Source organism: Nannobrachium achirus, assembly GCF_963921795.1.
Source record: "Nannobrachium achirus genome assembly, chromosome: 5".
NCBI classification, from domain to species: Eukaryota; Metazoa; Chordata; class Actinopteri; order Myctophiformes; family Myctophidae; genus Nannobrachium; species Nannobrachium achirus.
The window spans coordinates 25,383,879-25,393,878 of NC_137814.1; the positions used below are offsets into that span (position 1 = coordinate 25,383,879).

Consider the following 10,000-nt stretch of genomic DNA (forward strand, 5'->3'; position numbering starts at 1 on the left):
CAGCACAGATAGACAAAGAGACATTCATGGATTTATATTTAAAAGTAACTTTTGATGCCTATGTGTGCACGTACCTTCCTTCGTTGATGCCACGAGTGGTAGTACAGTAGGTATGCAAGCACGAGAACTTGAACCTGTTGTTTTTAAGTCTGCCACGGGCATTTAACCATTGGCCCGGAAGGCAAGAGCCTGTATTCAGGGTTCAGGGGATGTGAGCTATCCCTGCTAATAGACGGCGCTTTCTTAAGCACCTGCTTGTCTTATGACTCAGCCAGCGGAAATGTGAATGAACGAAGCGGATAGGAGAATAAAATAAGGGCTGTCATTTGAAGTTAATAATCTCCATTAACTGGTGAGAAAGTAAGCCGGTACGTTGTTACGACTTTAAACCGCGGCATCAAAGTTTTATAGCGGCGCATTACCGAGAAGGACTCGTGCATCAAAAATAAAATAGGATTTCAAATGAATTACTTGAATTAAGCCCCCTTTTTGTGATTTAGCGCTTACATTGGCATCTGCAGAAACTCTTTTGTTCTTAATCTTGATCTCTGTACTTTGTACTTCTATTGAAGATCTAAGTATAAAGCTGGGGTTTGTGCGGTTATTCATCAGATGTGTCGTACAGGCTCTCTGGAGAATGACAACAACAGAAGAGCTAAAGCCTTTGAACACAATACTGTACACTAGATATGTATTTCATGTTGTTACTGCTGGGCCCAAACCTTGTATCTCCATATTTCATGTTTTTTACAGTATGTTTTATACTTCATAAGTATGGCAGTATACACAGTATCTGTACGTAGGTATGACAATGTTGAGCAAAGCTGAAATGGACGATCTACACAGTACATAAGCTCACAATTATGTGCCTGCGTGCATATGCGCATGCATGCATGCATGGGTGCACCGGTCCAGAGAAGGCCGGTACTATAAATCTATCCAACCGTTGTGAACTTGTAGATCACTCTCGGCTGCGACGCCGGAACTGACGCACGCCTTCTGCGCAATGCACGATGGGACGTTGGTGGATAAATTGAAAGAAATCTATCTGTCTGTCTGTCTGTCTGTCTGTCTGTCTGTCTGTCTGTCTGTCTGCGTGTCTGTCTGCGTGTCTGTCTGTCTGTCTGTCTGTCTGTCTGTCTGTCTGTCTGTCTGTCTGTCTGTCTGTCTGTCTGTGTCTCAAAAACCGATTGACTTCAGACTGAGGACCCAACAGAGAGAACAGTTCTCAGGGTGGTTGGAAAGATCAGTGGTTCTCTAAAAATAAACCCATAATCTCTGTGTATCACATTGTCTGAGTGTGTGTGTGTGTTTGTGTGTGTGTGTGTGTGTGTGTGTGTGTGTGTGTGTGTGTGTGTGTGTGTGTGTGTGTGTGTTTTTGTATCTGGAACCCTTTTATGCCCATATATGGAGAACTGTAGATGCCTGATGTCATCAAGGTGATGACTGTACTGCATTAAATGCTCTGACAAGACTTTTCAAAATGGCGGCGTGCTAGGCGGACGCGTTTTTCTCCGCTCCGCAGGCGTGACAAAACTCTGTAATAATTAAAACAGACTTAGATGGAAAAGTGAGCTACATATCGCTTTTCAAAATCAGATGAATAATAGAAGATCAGAAAGACTTCGTGGCAACGTCCAATCAAAGCTGAAATTCTACAGTTCTAAGAAATCCAAGGGCAGCGAGGGAGCTGAAGCTAACGATAGCAACATGGCTGGGGCTGGAGGCTCGGGAGACAAAGGAGGAGACCCTGGCAATGATCCTGTCCTCAAGGCTATTCAGAACTTGGAGACTAGTTTCTCCAAAAAACTGGACTCTGTTATGACGGCTATTGAGGGACTCAGAAAGGACATTGGAGAATGCGGCCAGCGCATTGAAGCCGCGGAGACCCGTATTTCCAACAACGAGGATGCGGTGGCTACACTGCAGGCCAGGGTACAGAGCCTTGAGAAGAAATGCAAGAACATGGAGCTGGTTCTCAATTCCATGGAACAGAGATCGAGAAGGTCCAACCTGAGACTAGTTAATTTAGTAGAAAAGGCTGAGGGCGATAATCCATGTGCTTTCCTTGAAAACTGGATTGCCCAAACACTGGGCTTAACTACTACAGTGGAAGTGGCGCATCGTATCGGCAGAGCTGACAGCGCTCGACCAGGCCGCCCAAGGACCCTGATCATGAAGTTCCTGGACAACAGAGACAAGGTGAAGGTGATGAAAGCAGCCAGAGCCAAGGACCAGCTACTGTATGAAGACACCCCGGTAAAACTGTTCCCGGACCTGCCATCTGAAGTGCGAAAGAAGCAGAAGGAATTCGACTCGGTACGCAAGAAGCTACGTGAGATTCCAGGGATCCGTCAAGGTATGCTGTTTCCAGCAAAGTTGCTTGTGACCTACAAGAACAAGACTGAAGCCTTTGAACGACCAGAAGATGTGAAGGACTTCATCGGCAGAATTACAACGAGAGCTGGAGCTCTCCTGGAATCGGTGGAGGAATCGACGGAGCCGGTGGTGGAATGAGGCCCAGACGGTATTCTGGTTTGCTAGCTCGAGGAAGCTAACTCAGGGTAGAACAGTTTATTTTGTATCATTTTCTTATTTATACTTTCTTACAGTACGCAATACCCTGATTATCTGATTCATTTTCTTTAAACCAGAGTCGTGTTGGGCACGTGATTTTATTTTATGATATACTTCTTAATCTTGTTAAATAGTATGGTTTCGTCTTGCTTTACAATAATGCTAGCAGGCTGGCTTGAAAAGGCTGGCTAGCTAACAAAGTACGGACCTCTTTTGTTTTCCTTTTTGTTTTCTTTTTTCTATCATTTTCTTTATATATTCTATACTCTTTTATTCATTGTTCTCAATTGTTCCTCTAATTTGTATTTCATGCTTTAGTTAATGTCGTGCTAGGCACGCGTTTTCTTTTTTTATTTTCTATTTGTGGAACATGTAAAGGCTAGAGCTTAGCTGGCTAGCTTGAAGAAGCTAACTCAGGGGGTAATATACTTTCTTCTTTATTTTTATAGTTTTTCTTTTTTAAATACCACCCTGAGGCTTATTTGTCAAGGGATTTTCTTCACGTGCTTATTGGCGTGCTAGGCACGCGATCTTATTTTATATTTTTCTGATATGATACTATTGAAGCACCGTGAATATAGGTCCTATCGTGTTTTGTAGCATGCTAGCTAGCTGGCTCGTGACAACAAAGAGTACAATTGGTTTATTGTCTTTACTTATCTTAAACTTAACATTCTATGACCGTATGGTGGCTTTATGCTTGGGTAACAGATGTGCGAGCCACGCGGGTTTTTTTTTTTTCTTTCTTGTAATTGAATAGATTTTATAAGGGACGTGTATTAATGCACCTTATGGCTTGTAGGCCTTACTTTAAATGGACCTAATGTTTCGGTAGATAACGGCTAGCTAAAGGCTAAGCTAATTATGGATAGTTCCCCATCTCCATTGTTTACAGATGTATAGTTTCATTTGAGGTTCATTCTCTGCTGTGTCGGGATTCGCTATACAGTTGCGTCACGGTGCGCCCGTGTTTAGGAGCAATTCAACTTAATTTGGCTACGTTTATTGGGAAGTTTAATGTTTCACCGTGTTCACGCAGGAACTACGGTTCCCATCATGCATCTAACATCCACTTGTCTTTGTTTGCTTCCGGTTCGTGACGCGGGGTTGGGGTTAAACTCACTGTCGGTCGGGCGCTGCCGTGGGCACGCCTTAGTACTGCATCCAAATGCATTTGTCTTTGTTTTGGTCCGTTTTTCTCCCCCCTCTTTTCTCCCCTCCCGCGCTCGGCCGTTCGGGCCGGGCTCGGGGGGGGGGGGGGGGGGGTGATGACGGCAGATAAGTGGCGCGGCTCTATTAACTCACACAGCAGAGAAACCAATGGAGGGTGGGGAAATATGTCAACAAGGCTGATGGAAATATTCAGGATGTCTCTCATTGCTGGGTGTGCGTGTGCGGATGCATGTGCATGCGTGTGTTCGTACGCGCGCACGCAAAAGCACATCCAAAATTCCAAAAATTATATTAATAAAAAAAAAAAAAAAAAAAAAAAAAATTAAAATTAAAAAAAAAAAAAAAAAAAAAAAAAATTAAAAAAAAATTAAAAATTAAAAATTAAAAAAAAAAAACACTTTGTGTGGAGTGGTCGGTAGCCCTTTTGAGGTGGGAAGCAGGGAGGGGGGGGGCAGCCTTTTGCCTTTTGCATGGGCTTAGGGGATATTGTGGGTTTTTTCAGACTTTTTGACATAGTCTTTTTTCGTACGTTTTTGTATTTGTCATTTGATAGCACTGCTCTGAACCCTGACATGGAAAGGTTAACTAAGACCTGTGCTTATGGCTAGGGAGGTGGAAGTTAAATTTACTTCATGGAACTGTAGAGGTTTACAGAAATTAAAAAAGGTCAAACAGGTAATGGGGAGGTTAAGAGGACTTCAATCCAAGATAATCTTTCTGCAAGAAACCCATTTGGCACCAAATGAAGACATCAGGGTTAGGAAGAGATGGAGGGGGGAGGTGTTTTCAGCTCCATTCACTTCCCAGGCCAGGGGTGTGATGACTCTAATTCATAAATCCATTCCATTTAACATTACTAAAGTGACAGCTGATAAACTGGGACGCTACTTGATAATACAAGGCAATCTTTTTGCAGAAAGTCTTATTCTGGTGAATATTTATGCTCCTAATAATGACGACCCAAATTTCTTTAACAATTTATTTCTATTATTGGCATCGCTAAAAGGTCAGTACCTGATAGCTGGGGATTGGAATGTGACTCTGGACCCTATCATGGATAGATCCACCCATTCTGATAAAACCCACTCGAAAAGTAGGGAGGTTATACAACAGTTTGCTAAAGATCTAAACCTTAGAGACGTTTGGAGAGATAGAAATCCCGATGTCGCTATGTACTCATGTTATTCCAGCACGTACAAGACGTACAGTCGGATAGATCTATTTATGATCTCTGTAGGCATCCTGGATAGGGTCAAAAAGTGTGTGTATGATAGTATTCTGATCTCAGATCACGCACCTAACAGTTTAACTTATGTAGATCCGGGTCGTTTAAAGGATCCCCCCAAATGGAGGTTTGAACAGAGATGGCTCCAGGACCCTGACCTAATGACTTATATTGGAGGACAAATTGACTTATATTTTCCTACTAATACTGATGAAACAACTGCAACCGTGAGATGGGAAGCTTTTAAGGCTTTTATTAGAGGACAGATCATAAATTTCACAAGTTCAAAATCCAAAAAAATTAAACAAAAAGTTTTATTGTTAGAATCCAAAATTAAGAACATGGAGGCCTCTTACTTCATGAAGCCCTGCCCTAAAGTTCATCAGGAAATACTACTCTTACGCGCACAATACAACGAAATTTCGGCCTCCAAAGCAGCGGCTAATCTACTAAAACTAAAACAAACCATCTTCGATCAGGGCGAGAAGCCCAGCAGGGTTTTGGCTTGGCGCATCAAACAGCTCCAAACCGAGAGATCGATCTCTGTCTTAAAAAATGACAGGGGGGAAGATATATCGGATCCAATTGAAATAAACGAGGCATTCAGAGAATATTATAGCAGATTATACAGTTCTGAGACAACTCAAGAACAGGTGGACCAAAGCACCTTTTTGGATAACATTAATATTCCCCAACTTCGGGAACAGGATGGTGAAAAGTTAGGGGCATCCTTGGATGAGGGTGAGATCTCCGAGGCAATAAGTAGCATGACATCTGGTAAAGCCGCTGGACCTGACGGTCTGCCCATAGACATTTATAAAAAATTTGCAAGTAAACTAACAAAACCCTTACTTGACATGTTCTCGGAATCATTTGAGGATGGAGTATTACCTCCCTCCTTGAGAGGAGCTCTCATTACGCTTCTTCCAAAACCGGGTAAACCAAACAATAGATGTGAAAATTTACGACCAATTAGCCTGTTAAATTCGGATCTGAAAATACTATGTAAAATATTAGCTAAAAGACTGGAAGGTGTTTTGTCTGTAATTATAGAAGATGACCAGAATGGTTTCATGGTAGATCGTCAGGGTTTTCACAATGTAAGGAGGGTACTAAATATATTACACATCCAGAGGGGGGCGCCAGATACAGCCCTTTTGTCGCTTGATGGCGAAAAAGCCTTTGACAGAGTAGAATGGCCGTTTCTGTTTGAAATGCTCATACGGTTCGGTCTGGGGGAGAATTTTTGTAAATGGGTAAAACTGTTATATAACGATCCATATGCAGAAATACTTACTAACAATATCATATCTAAACCGATAAGGATCAACAGAGGCTGTAGACAAGGTTGCCCACTTTCACCATTATTGTTTCTGATTGCATTTGAACCGTTTGCTATTGCTGTGAGAGAGCATACGCAGATTTCGGGCATAAATGTGGAGAGACTAGATCATCGTATAGCCTTGTATGCGGATGATGTAATCCTCTTCTTAAAAAATCTGCAAACGTCTATTCCGGCCCTTTTGGATCTCATTAAAACCTATGGTCATATATCAGGTTACAAAGTAAACAACTCAAAATCATCCATTATGCTCTTAAACTCGGACGAAAGATCTAACCCACCAGATTATGCCTGTCATTTCAAACCAGTAGACTCATTCACCTACCTAGGTATCCAAATTGTTCCAAAATTAGAAGAGGTCTCGAACTGCAATTATAACCCAATATTATCAACAATTGAGAACTCTATCAACAGATGGTCGAGTCTTTCAATTTCTTTAGCTGGCAGGATTAATATACTAAAAATGAACGTGCTTCCCAAGTTGCTGTACTTATTCCAAAACATACCCTTACCACCTCCATCAAACTTCTTCTCTAGAACCAAGAAAATGTTTACCAATTTTATATGGAATAATAGACGTCCCAGACTCCGACTGACATTACTGTATCTACCTTATGATAGGGGAGGGTTACAGTGCCCTAACTTAATGTGGTATCTTTGGGCAGCTCAATTGAGAGCATTAATGTTCTACTTCACAACAGAGAATGCACCGGCATGGAGGGACTTAGAATCTAGCTCCTTACGACTCCCATTCCCCTCTTATATATACTCTGATTCTCAAAAAAATCTCATAAAGAAAACATCTAACCCTATAGTTAAATATATGATTAAAATTTGGAGGGATATTAACAAGCACTTGAATGTAACCTCTCCCATTTCCTGGTTCACTCCGATTTGGGGTAACAATCAGTTTGTACCGGGTAGAGCAGATGGGGGATTCAAAATGTGGGCCGATAAAGGTATACGCCAATTGAAGGATGTATTTGGAAGCTTAAAGGGTACCATGTTATCGTTTGAAGAGCTTGTTACTAAGTATAACATCCCTCGTAAACACCGTTTCAAATACTTTCAAGTAAGGAGCTATATTCGAGCCAACCAAAACCAATCTTTAAGTGCTCCCTCTGTGTCGGAGTTGGAGAGGGCTCTGGTTAAAGACCCCTTTAAAAAGGGAATTATATCAGAATTTTATAATCTCATGGTGTCTTTCTCGCTGGAGACCTCTGAATCTAAGCTTGAAGCCTGGAAGACAGATTTACAGGTAGATCTGACAGAGGAACAGTGGAGTACAGCTTGTATAGAAGCTCAGTCTCAAACAGGGAACACACGATTAAAACTTCTACAATATAATTGGCTTATGAGAGTGTATATCACACCAGAGAAATTGAATAAATTTGATAGTAATATTCCCGATGTGTGCACCAGATGTGGTGAAGACAAGGGCACACTGTTCCACTGTCTTTGGTCATGTCCAAAATTGATGGAGTTTTGGAAGGAGGTCGGGCAGGAAATTCAAAAAATTCTATCTGTTAAAATAGTACCAGAACCGACATTCTTTCTGCTTGGTCTATATCCAGAGGGACACAAATTGAAAACCTGTGAAATCAAGTTTATTGATATCTGTATCTTACAAGCTAAAAGAATAATTGCATTATCTTGGAAGAGTGTGGGAAAACCGAGTATTTCTCTATGGTTCAGAGAACTGTGTTCATGTCTACCTCTGGAAAAGATTACATATATTTTGAAGGACAAACAAGAGGTATTTCAGAAGATATGGGGTTGTTTCATTCAATATATGAAAGACTGTAACTTGGGACACTTAATGTCAGAACGGGGGGGGGGAGTAGTGCTGTTGTTGTTTTTCTTTTCTATGGTTTTGGTTTGTTTTTGTCATGTTTTTTTTTTCTCTTGCTTTTGCTTTTGCATTTTGTATGTTTAAAAAAAAAAAGTGTAACAATTGTAACAATTGAATTTCCTGTGAAAAAAAAGAAAATCTTAATAAATATATTGTTAAAAAAAAATGCTCTGACAACGGGTACAGCGGGTATTGCATAACCGAAGGGGGCAGGATTTCCGAAACGGGCATCGCACAAGTTTGTGCCTACAATGACACAGTATAGACCATATTCACACCGCGGCCATCTTGGATCACATGACTTCCTGGAGTAGCAGCCTGCATTACAAACCATTGTGAACAATGGAGCGATGGTCCCAAAATATGAGTTCTATTCAACCAATTTCTTAATTGACAAATGGGCAGATGACAACATCAACATCCCCAAAAGGATTAAATAGAAGGGTAGATCCACAATATTCATGGTAGTTAGGTTGCAATTCCCACTGGGCCAGATAACAGATTAAAAAAATCTCTTTCTCCAGATATTTTTCCATTCAAAGTGGATGTAGATATTTTTTTTATTTGTAGCTACCATCCACTTTGAATGGAAAAATATCTGGAGAAAGAGATTTTTTTATCTGTTATCTGGCCCAGTGGGGATGGGCCTTTACTGTGTAAAAAGACTTGCTATCTGTGCAGTGCTTGCTCCACTATCATATTAACTATTTGTTGTTAGATTGTTTCTGATTAATATGCAAAAATCACAATACAGTAATTGCGACCGTAAGGTCGCAGTTTAGTATGAAAACCTCCACCGGCCGTCCGTCCGTCCGTCCGTCCGTCCGTCCGTCCGTCCGTCACACACGTCACACCTTTGCCCTGCTCAATGTATACGTGTAACGCCTGATACTGAGGTGATGTGTCACTGTGACATCACAGATACTGAGGTGATGTGTCACTGTGACATCACAGGTGAGATCGCAGTGATGTCAGATACTCAGAGCAGGGATCTCCATATTTAGGCATAAACAGGTGACATCACAGTGATGTCAGATACTCAGAGCAGGTATCTCCATATATGGGCATAAAATGGATTCTGTTAGGGATCTCTATACTGTATATGGGCATAAAAGGGATTAGTGATGTCAGATACTCAGAGCAGGGATCTCCATATATGGGCATAAAAGGGATTAGTGATGTCAGATACTCAGAGCAGGGATCTCCATATATGGGCATAAAAGGGATTCAGATGGAGATTCAACTTCAATGAGTAACAATGGCAAACTGGCAACTGCCCGTATGTCTTGATAATTGGTAAAACAAACTTTTGGCCTATTTGTGGCTTATCATCACATCCAACCATCTTAAGATACTCAGCTAGTGGGGAATGCTCTCTTCCCTGGTGAGAATTGCCCCTTTATATAGGGCTTGTTTGTGTATTGTATGACATCACGCCACATCATCAGCTGTGGACTCTGTGATGTCATCGTATCTCCATATATGGCCATCTCCGTATATGGAGATATAAGTCGTCCATGCCCAGGTATGGGCTGGTGAGGTCAGACTTTGTGTGATGGGTAGGTTATCTCCATATATGGAGATTCAACATTCCAGGTGTAACTATGGCTGCCCGTATGACGTGAGAGGTGGAGGCTGTGATATTTGTGGAGATAAGCGACCAACGGTCGCTTATCTCCCGATTAGGGAGTCTTACTGGTATTAACTATATGATGGCAGAGCAAGCACTAGTCTGCATACTGTAGCAAGTCTTTGTACAGAGTAAAATTGCAACCTAACTACCATGAATATTGTGGATCTACCCTTCTATTTAATCATTTTGGGGATGTTG

The 10,000-nt window shown here is 41.5% G+C and overlaps 1 protein-coding gene across 1 annotated transcript in view; it reads right to left on the bottom strand.

Annotated features, from left to right (window-relative positions):
* kirrel1b (kirre like nephrin family adhesion molecule 1b) overlaps positions 1–10,000 on the bottom strand; it is a gene marked incomplete at both ends in the record, with an annotated part of 106,108 nt that overhangs the window by 43,867 nt on the left and 52,241 nt on the right. The window lies entirely within an intron of this gene.